The sequence below is a fragment of the Miniopterus schreibersii genome (genome assembly GCF_964146895.1).
Source record: "Miniopterus schreibersii genome assembly, chromosome: 10".
NCBI classification, from domain to species: Eukaryota; Metazoa; Chordata; class Mammalia; order Chiroptera; family Miniopteridae; genus Miniopterus; species Miniopterus schreibersii.
In genome coordinates this window covers 43,283,412-43,294,174 of record NC_138110.1, presented here as the reverse complement: position 1 = coordinate 43,294,174, position 10,763 = coordinate 43,283,412, and the positions used below count along the sequence as shown (strand labels likewise).

Sequence of the window (10,763 nt, the reverse complement as noted above, 5' to 3'; positions counted from 1 at the left end):
CAGAGAGTGAAAGACAGGGAGGGAGGGAGAGAGAAAGAGAGAGAAACATCAACGTGAAAGAGACACGATTAGTTGCCTCCTGCACATTCCCAACTGGGCTGGGGATCAAACCTGCAACCCAGGTATGTGCTCTTTTTCCCCCCCAAGTTTCAAATATTTATTAATCAGTGTAAGCCCCAACACAATACAGCAACATGATTTCGTGCATTTGGGGGGGAAATATTTTGTGGTTAAGTGGAAAATTGTGCGGATGGCTTCTGGAAGACCTTCATTCTAAGCAGCTTTATAGTGACACATTTCATTTAGAAGTCTGGACGTTCCTTCTTCAGCTTGCTGTAATCTACATTCACGGAGCAGAACGTGTATTGTTCATTGGGACCCAGTTTGTTCCAGAGTTCTGGGTCATTCTTTCTGTCCCAACAGACATCTGGATTGAACAGTGCCAGGCGCGTGACATACAGCACTGCCCCAGTACCTCCTGCTCCAGTAAATACAAAGAGGGAGATCAAGCTTGGATGCTTCTTGGCCTGACCGAGGATCTGGCGGAGCATGGTTGCGGCAGAGGGTCTGGACGCACAGAAAAACAAGACTGCACCCCTGGGCAGCAGGTGCTCAGTGCACGAGGACCCAGGTACGTGCTCTTGACTGGGAGTCAAACTCGCGACTCTTCAGTACATGGGCTGATGCTCTAACCACTGAGTCACACTGGCCAGGGCTCATCACCACCTCTTAACACTTTTTAATCTAACTATGAAAGGAGAGGAGATGAGAAAGAGAGGAAAAAGACAGAAGGCTAAAATGAATCAGGAAAGGAGCAAGTTTTATGCTCAATGTGGAAATGTGCACATATGTGCCTGTCCACATGAACACCCCTGCATCTGTGCGTGTGAGGGTGCATTGGTATCCTCAGTCCAAACATGTGAAATCAGTTCCTTTTTTTGTCCTGGTTCTAAATAAAAAGTAGTCCTATTTTGTAACAACAATTCACATAAATATTAAACAGAAATAATTTGCATGTAAGTAGGTACTTTCACTTTCACTCTTGTTCAGAGACTGGAGCCCTGTGGCATCAGGAGAGTTAGACGTGGTCCAAAGACATAGGACCTGATTTCCTGAAAACTTGCCAGACTTCCAAAGAGAAGTCTTTCCTTTGAATTGAGTGAAAACTCAGAATCTTGCTATTATTTTAGAAAAACAAAACATAACAAAACCCCCACACAGCAAAAATACGCTCTATCATCTTTGTAAAATAGTTTTTCTTTGGGGGTAGCTTAATATCCTAATTTGTTTGAACTTATTTTATTTTTATTAAATTAAAAATTATTAAAAATTAGAGTTTATGTTGAAATAATATGATTATTGAACTATGATAAATCACTCTGCTATTTGTTCAAAAGTAATTAGATCTGTGACCTTAAGCAAATGAATTTATCTTTCTGTTGCTTGTTTTCATTATTTCTGAGAGAGAGGTTCATTAAGCCAGTTCCACTTATTATTGGTCGTGTTGGTGCTTGATTGGTGTCCAAATGTTGGTGCCGTTAAATTCAGTCCTGTGGGGATCCCAAGAACTAAATGAATGGAAAGCTCTTGAGGCAAGTGCATCCTTCATACTTGCTAGACATCAGTGCCAAGACCACTATGTGGGTCCTTAACTTGGTGAAACAGGCAGGATAAACATTTTTTTACCTAGACCAGTAGAAGGCTAAGTATCCTGCTGTACACTTGCTGTTTGTGTGTGTGTGTGTGTGTGTGTGCGTGTGCGCTTAAGCCCTCTTTCATTCTTTCTTGGCTTTCAAGGGTAGGGGTAAACCTTGGCAAGGTCTTTTCATATCATGTGTATGAGAAGGTGAGAACCATCAAAAGGTTGGTCCGTGGAGAAAAGAATTCCAAGTAAATAAAATATTTCTCCAATGCAATTCTATCTATACCACCCATAAAAGCTACACCCAGTCTCTTAAAAACTACATCCCATGGTTCATGATCTAGTTATGTATCTATGAGCATTTCCTTTTGTCCTTGATCCACAGGAATTCTTCAGGGTGAAAAGGAAATGCCTCACACTCCCTCTAGAGGGAAAATGTGCTACTACTCTTGCTTCTGGTTTATCCCTTAGCCTTCAGCTTTCAGGTCTTTTCATCTAAGTGCTCACATGATTTATAATAATTATAATAAAATAGCTACGAAATCCACGAGAGCAGTGACTGAGACTCGCTTGTCTGGCACAGAGTGGCTGCTCAATATATATGTTGTGGGAGAAGAAACAAGTTAACTAATAGAACCTTTAGGAAATTGATGAATTAGTATTTATTATGTATTGAAATCCATGGTTGGTTTCTTACATGCATGAAACAAATCCTTATCTTTCTATAAAGTGTGCATCACAGTATGCCCAGCTTTCTGTTTGGGAGATTGAGATGTAGAGAGGTTAAGTACCTTGTTCAAAGCCCTCCTAAGTAAATGGTGAGATCAGAATCTAAAGAAAAGCACCTTGCGATTTGCAAGTTGTGACCACAGCCTATTGTGAAGCCACGTGGTGGAGCAGGAAGCACTCTGGGCTCATCAGGAAACAAGGTCCTACATCTTCCCTCCTCTTGGGTATCTGCGTGTCCTCACTTGTAAGTGTGGAGGGTGACAACCTTCTCCCTGTCTTTTTGCCAGATTATTGTCAGGATTAGATTTAGACTAACGTGATTATAAAATTTTTGAAATGCTACGTAAGTGGAGATGTGGGAGTTGGGAGTTTACACAGGGCAAACTCCTCTCGGCTGACTAACTGAGGAACCTGAGGGCCCCAGGAGCTGCAGGTGTCCCTGGAAGTCCTGGTCAGAGTCAAGGGCCCTGGGCGGAGCATGTGGGAAGGAGAGGAATCCCTTTGTTTCTTAGGGAGATTGGTAGATGCAGAATCTATATGCTGTACAAGTACAGATTATAAATATTAATTGGCCTTAGAAGGTCTTGATCAATACTATAAAGTATTTTGCTAATAAGACTTAAAATGTATATTAGTAATTTAAATGTGATTAGAGGGTGTTTTTAGGTGCAGAATGATCCTGCCTGGTAAAGATTATTCCTTTTGTGCTGCATCTGGAACATATCTCAGTTTCCTTTCAAATATGGGATAAAGTTAAAAGGTTTCTCTCATCTAATTAAGGATGCAGGGTTACCTAACTGAATTATGAGGAGGAGCTGATCTCTCTCTACCTCCCTACCCCCGGTCCTCCTGCTTCTTTTTATAAGTGAATTAACATTCAATTGAAATCTAATGAATTATAGCCCATCAGGAGATTCACTTTAATAGCTTCTAGAACAAAATCTAATAGGAAAATAAGCGTAACAGAATCTCAGTTTGCCTTAAAGTTTAGTCTGAGATTGAGTTTTGAATCACTTTAACTTAATGTGTAAGTTCCAGAGTTCAAAACTATGATGTATTTTGATTTTAATTGTTTTTGTGTTATTTGGTAGAAATTTGACACATTTTTAAACTATGAGATTTACTTGTAGCAATAGTGATTATATTGTCTATAATAGTTTATAATTAACCATGGTAGGGTTATAAAATACTGGAACTGAAGGGGACTTTCAAAATAGTATTTCTCACAGTTCTGCAGAAGCCTAGTCTGTAAGATACTCTGGAAACAAAACAAAAATCCCTCTCTCTGTGCAATCAAGTTGAGAAACACTGCACACCATAGCTCACGCTCAGAAACTGAAAATGCACATGGACTTATTAAAGACTGAGAAGTTTGGTCATGAAACCTATTGATCTTTGTTTAACTATTTTTATAGTATATTTCACCATGAACCTTTCCAGCCAAACAGCTATTAGTGACTTGTAGGGAAAATACTTTGGGATATTTAGTCCTAGGTCAAGTGACTTGCCCATAGCCACACAAACTCAAGCATTTTGATTCCCAATCTATTACAGCTAGCTAATATTCTTACAAAGGAAGGAAGGAAGGAAGGAAGGAAGGAAGGAAGGAAGGAAGGAAGGAAGGAAGGAAGGAAGGAAGGAAGGAAGGAAGGAAGGAAGGAAGGAAGGAGAGAAAGAAAGGAGAGAAAGAAAGGAGAGAAAGAAAGGAGAGAAAGAAAGGAGAGAAAGAAAGGAGAGAAAGAAAGGAGAGAAAGAAAGGAGAAAGAGAGAAAGGAGAAAGAGAGAAAGGAGAAAGAGAGAAAGGAGAGAAAGAAAGAAGAAAGAGTAGAGGAAGGAAGGGAGGGAGGGAGGGAAAGAGAAAGAAAGAAAGGAAGAAAGAAGTGTGGTTGTTATGGCCTAATTTTAGGGAACATATGCTTGCTAACCAGTGATTGCTTTTAAAAAAATGTTCACAAACTATCTCTTTAATAAACTGTTCTAAAATATTGCTGGTTATTATATCGAGTTCATCGATTTGTAATGACTACTTTTTGAAACTTGAAACATTTGCCAAGTTTAATCCTGATACTTTTTTCATTTGTTTTGATTTTTTAAAGATTGTTGATACCGTGGTTCTGTAAACACATACTTGAGTCTCATGATACGATTCTTCAGGTTTAGATATTTAAAATCCTTTGAAGCAACAAGTTACCCTGATACAATTACCTTTTATGTCTTGGTTTCCTGAACCTTCCTTCCCCTTTAACCTTTGTTCTGCCTTTTCCAATTCTTTTTCTTCTTAAAGGAAAAAATGGAATATCAGTTTTATTTCTGCTCATTACCAATTTTATAAAACAACATTAATGGTGCCTAATTTAATCTGATATATAATACTTATACATTGGCTTTTGGTGCTTTAGATAAAACATTAAATACTTAAATATTTTTGTTTATGATATGCCACAATTTGAATTTAACCCTGTAGCATTTCTAGACTTCACTCTGAAAAGTTAATTTATACATTTGGATTAATTTCTGATTCTTTTAATGTACTAGTGCTCTCACCACCAAACAAAAAGGAAAATTAATATAATACTGAATATCACCTGGGTTAAAAACAGAAAATATCGCTTGTATAGATAGTAGTAGGTTCACACCTGGGATACCTGTGAAATTCTGAAGACAAAGCTTCCCTAAATCCACACCAGAGCTGAGAGAGGCCACCGAGAGGCCAGCTTTAAATGGAATTTATTAGTGAGAAACTGTACAGCCTGAAACCTGGAGGGGACCCAGTTCAAAGCCAGGCAGCTTAGGGTAGGTACATTATGTGTAACAAGTCCAGAAGGTTGCTCCTGAGTAGTGGAACTATTACTCTGCTAATTATTGATTGATGGTTAACCATCAAGGAAACTTCTTTCAGAAAACTTAGAAGCTTGTTATGGGAGGGTTCTGTACTGTGTGAAATGATGAGGCCTCTCAGTGAACGAGCCTGGTAAACCTGAGAAAGAAGCTGGTGGAAAAGTGGGGGAGGGTCTGAGGTGTGGGATACAGACCCAAGTTTCAACCAGGAATTGTTTGAGACCTACTTAGTATGAGGCACAATGCAAGGCACAGCACCGACTCCAGTTATCACAGACACATAACAGTGAAAGACATTTCCCAAGCTTCTGCTATTCTAAGAATTTTCAAAGTATAATTTTGTTTAATCCTCAGCACAGGCAAGTTAAATATTATCACCAGCACCATCTCTGTCCCTCCAAGGGGACCCCATGAGACTTGCAACCAGGGGAGCAATGGGCAGTGGCAGCTCGTCCTAGACTTAGGCCCCGAACCTCTCTCCAAGGCCCCCTACTCTCTCCGACTTCTCAGGGAGCTAAAGCAGCCCAGCCTAGGCTCTCCTGTTGCATCTTCTATGCTCTTCCTTCTTTCACTGTCCCAAGTATATTTTTGCTGCCATCATGGACCCAATGCCCTTTGGATGAGCACTGTGTAGCCCTTCCCTCTGGATATTCCCATCCCCTTCTAATAAGTTTAAATTTTCTTTATTCACTCATCTGAGATGGCTATTTAACCTGCCTGCACACCACCACCATCATGTTAACCTTTCAAATAAATAAAACTTTCTTTTAGTTTTCTATTAAATAATGAACATGAACTTCCAAAAACCATGTTTATGAGTTATCCATGTGTTGATGATTTGTGGGGCAGGGTTGACTCCAAGTTCAAATGTTTTGCCTTCATTTGTTAAGTACTGCACTTCCTCCCTGGGTGTGTGTTTGTATATATGGAGAAGAAAGCTTCCTCCAGGGTCACAATAAGAAGGTCCGAGCTACCTTAAACTCCTTTGGATTGCAACAAGTGGTTAATTTCTTGGACTTTCGGATGATTAGAATGATGGTGTTGAGTCTCCTTTACAAAAGGCCTCTCAATGTAAGAAACGTCCAAACCTGTAGAGAATTTTTATGAGTTTATTTGAGCAAAACTGATGACTGAGGCCAGGAAGTAAAATCTCAATGGATTGAGAAAATGCTCTGGAGAGTGGCAATTTTACAGCTTATTTTATACATTGAAATCAAAGAAAGAGCTATAAGGAGGGTTACATGAACCCTCTGGTGGTAGATTAGAGAAGTGGAAGAAAGCAAACCTGGGAAACTCTGAGATTGTATAAAAAGTAAAACAGAGACACACACTTCTTTTGCATTGGTGAGTACAGGATAGTTAACAAGTAACATTTACAGCACAGAGAAATGGTATTTGGGGGACAATATAACCATGAGGAGCTCTGTGGTCTTGTACTCTGTGGTGATGGGTTGTACCCTGCGGGGCCCGGAAAGAGGGGATTACTCTGACGTTTCAAGGGTATATTATCTTAGATTCAAGAAGACAGTTGATGGGCTTACTTAAGGTAAAGATTGATCTTTGTCAAGAAAGCTACAGGCCTAGGATGTGACTACCCACCATGATTCACTTTTAGTTAGGAATTTTTATGTTCAGACCATCCTGTGTGGTTTTTTTTAGCTTCTGAGTTTGTAAGACCCATTATGCAGGCCTCCCCTGAGCTTGTCAGATTTAGTACATGGCCCCTCTTTCATCCACAGGGCAGATCATTGGGAGTTGACCTATATTAGTTAGGTTAAGTTTGATATTGCTGGGTGTACTAATTTCCCAACCAGCTTGCTTACCTCTCTTGTTGGGACAGCTAGATTAAATCCAATTATTCAGGGAAATGAGTGTCTTTGTGTTTAAATTTTTATCGTATTCTAATTCAGCATATTTCCTGAGGATAAAGTCCTGTGAATGGAATTACCAGGTCAAAAGGCACGCACAGTTTTAAAGACCTTAATATACATCACCAAATTGATTTTGAAGTAGATCAACTGATTCTTAATGTAGAAGAGCTCTAAATTTATTCTCCCATGATAGCTTTTTAACTTAGTTGTAGTTCAATTACTGAAGACATGAACATTTTAGAGATGTTGGAAGGTTTTTCCTCTTTCACTGCAGATTTATGAGGTCATCTTTCTTTCAGAGGAAATTAGATCTCTCTTTTTTTGCAACTTACCTTATTACATTTAATGTGATTGTATGCAATAAATTACAAGGCTTTGGTAGATCCACTTTCTAGTTCCCTTGTTACCTTGTAATTTGTGGGATATGGACTTGTTGACTTCGTGGTTATATCATGTTTTCTAAACATTCTTATAGACTTTTTTTTTTTTGCAAGCTTTTTTTCAGCCTTGTCTCATGTTAGAAAGCAGACTTGAAATATTAGAGGACAAATATTTAAGTTCATTTAGTCTGTTTTCTTTCCTTATTTGATTTGTGGATGTTGAGACTCTAACATTATTTTTGGCTCTCTGATAATCCTTCTGGATAAGCCCTGGGGTTGGCATCTCTGATACCTAATACATCCTACCTTTTTAAAGGACTGGGGGACTAGGTTGAATCTGACAGTCCCTTAGACTGTGAATCATATACTGGGGCTCTTTCACTTGCCGCCAATGTTATGGGACTGTCCTCTGTCTGACTGGGTGCTATATACTAGAAGTAAGAAAAAGATGCAGTAGATTAGTTAGAATACTTTAAGGGTCATTAAACTCTAACCAGAATTTTAGACATACCACAGGAAGATGAGGTATTGTAGAAAGTTTTATTCCCATGGAATTACATCCCTGAGTTTCCAAGGTCCCATTTCCCTCAGTCCCTCCAAGGAAGAAGTCCCATTTTGCCTTTGGCAGGGCTAACATCAGAGCCCGTGTCCAGAGCTTCTGCTCCATGTCTACATACTCCAGTCCAGCATCAGGCTAGCTTAGCTGTGGTTCCCATTACAGCCCATCAGTCCATTGCATGCGGGGTCTGCATGGCCATGGGCCTTATGGGCAAATGCAAGGAAACAGGAAGAAGAGAGCTCCATGAGCCGAGTCACACACAAGAAAGAGAATTCCTTCGCTTAGGGGATTATGATCTCTGTTCCCAGGTGTGACAGACAGTCACCATCCCTAGTCACCCCAACTTCACTACACATGCATCTATCTCCCGTTTTTGGACTCCTTTGTCCAGTGACCTGCAAGGAATGGGCTGGTGGTTCCCTGGGGAGTGCAAAGTGCCAGCTTCCTGGTGAAGCTGCCCAAATGACATGCCTAAATGTCAGGCCTCCCTTTGCTTCTTTTCTATTATTAATAACTGGCTTTGCCCTGACTAAGCCATAAGTTTATTCAGGGCAGGGACCGCTATATCTTTTTCGTTATTGTGCTTACCTAGCATTTGACAGGATGACTGGCATGTTATTGGTATAGTTTAAACAATTGAATGAATTTATGTAATTCTTTCTGGATACCTGCCACTGGAGGATCCAAAATATCAACTGCTCCTCAAAGATTGATGGCTCACAGATGTTCATGCTGTTTTCAGCAAGGGCACAACTTCCTGCTGCATGAAATCTTGGGCATTCCCCTGTGACTGCCACCCAGAGAATGCCAGGGGAGGCAATGTTCCAGAAACAGGAGGTGGCATGTCACTTGCTCCCCCTTCCCAACCACTGGAACTCCACCTATTCTAGGGGTAGATAGTCTGGGTGATATTTTTGCTCTGGACTTAGGAATGGACCATCTACTGATGCAGATTTCTATTTTAGTGATGTTCAAGGGCAGGAGGGGATTTAAGATTTGAGGTGAGAAAGGTGTGTGGTGAGAGCATGAGGAGATCAAGGAAAGACTGAAGGATGGAAGGAAGGGGAGAAGGAAAGGAAAGAAAGGGGTCTTGCATATTATAGATGTAGCTATTAGCTTGTGTGTATATGTCAGTAGCAATGTGCTTGAATGATATTTTGAAACATTTCTAGAATTTTTATCTGGGTTTTAATGACCCAATTTGGATGGGGTTGGAGAAGACTTAAAATAACAATGACTCCAAAATGTACTCTTTACTGAAGCTCTTACTGCTTTGATAGGTAAAGTGTTTGCAAAAAATTGTCATTCTTTAGTGCAGACTTAAGAGTAATGTGCTCTGGTTTGTGAAATTGAGCTCAGTCACAGCAGACAGAATGAGTCCTCACTTAGAAAAAAGGCTTCTTTGGGGGCCCTGAATGGTTGTTTGTGCTTAAGCCTAAGAAGTTTTTGAAATTGTTTAAGTTTTAAACCAAGAAACCAATTCTCAGGAGCTGGATTTCTGGATGAAATAAAAAAGATAATTTTTACTTAGGTCTTTCTTTATTAATACCCTGCAAGACAGCGAACCTCATTACAGGCCGGTCTGTGTGCTACTAGCTCAGGTGTAGCTGCTGTGGATATTGATGTTTTCAATAGTAAGCACATGGGAATTATATAATGTGTAAAACACAGTGCTTAAGCTTGTAATCTACTGCAGCAGCTACTTCCCTCCAAATGTTACGGTTTTGGTTTAGTAACAAAACTCTCTGAAAACTGTGTTTTATTGGTTTACAACATGCAACATAGGAAAGCTCATGCAGGACTCCACACTTCCTGCAAAGTTACTCCAGGGATTTCTGAGAGTCCCCAGATGGTGTCCAAGTCCTCACCTATAGGACTGGTCAGCTACCACAAGGAGACTGACCCCTGGTGACTCACTGCACCAGGCGTTACTGCTTCTGCTGGGCATTGCAGCTGCCATCTGTCAGTGGTTCTTTGGTGGTATCCAGCTTAATCCTGAATCTAGCTTAAAATGTGGGATCTGTTTGTACAGATACCAGGTTTTAAATGAGCTCCCAGTGCTGAATCCTAGACCTTATGTTTCCTCATTTCTGTCATTTTGGGCCGCAGGCATATCCCCCAGTCTCATGCCAAAACTGCATTCTTAGAGCCTAAACAATCGGTGAATTAATGGCTCTCTTATGCTCTGTAAGGAAAACCCTCTACTAATGCTCCCTCCTAATTCTTCCCTGGTCAGGTCAGTTCTATGAAAGTTTTTTTCCCTTAATTTCTTAGTTTTATGAAATTACATGCTTTTAAATCCCTTCTAGTCACTTCCCATTTTATTGAATTAATTCCTGTGTCAGTCAGTGTTCTCCAGAGAAACAGTCAATAGAGGGAAGGAAAGAGAGGGGAAGGAGAGGAGAGAAAGTGAGAACGGGAGAGGGAGAGAGATTTATTTTTAAGGAATTGGCTCACATGATCATGGAAGCCAGCAAGCCTGAAATCTGTAGCGTAGCCTGGCAAATTGGCAACTAAGGCTAGTGATAGTTGCAAGGAGACCACCAGGGTACTACCTCAGGGCAGCCCGCACCAGGGAAGATGGTTTTTTGGAGAAATAAAACTGTTTCTCTATCCTTTTTTTTAAAAAACACACACATATCTTTATTGATTTCAGAGAGAGGAAGGGAGAGGGAGAGAGAGAGAGAAACATCCATGATGAGAGAGCCATTGATCGGCTGCCTCCTGCACAGCCCTCAATGGGG

The 10,763-nt window shown here is 40.3% G+C and overlaps 1 pseudogene across 1 annotated transcript; it reads right to left on the bottom strand.

The window, feature by feature from the left end:
• Positions 1-255: 255 nt before the first annotated feature.
• Positions 256-579, bottom strand: LOC308562506 (cytochrome c oxidase subunit NDUFA4 pseudogene; annotated as a pseudogene). The gene has a single exon. The product of its transcript is annotated as a cytochrome c oxidase subunit NDUFA4 pseudogene (transcript).
• Between the last annotated feature and the right edge of the window lie 10,184 nt (positions 580-10,763).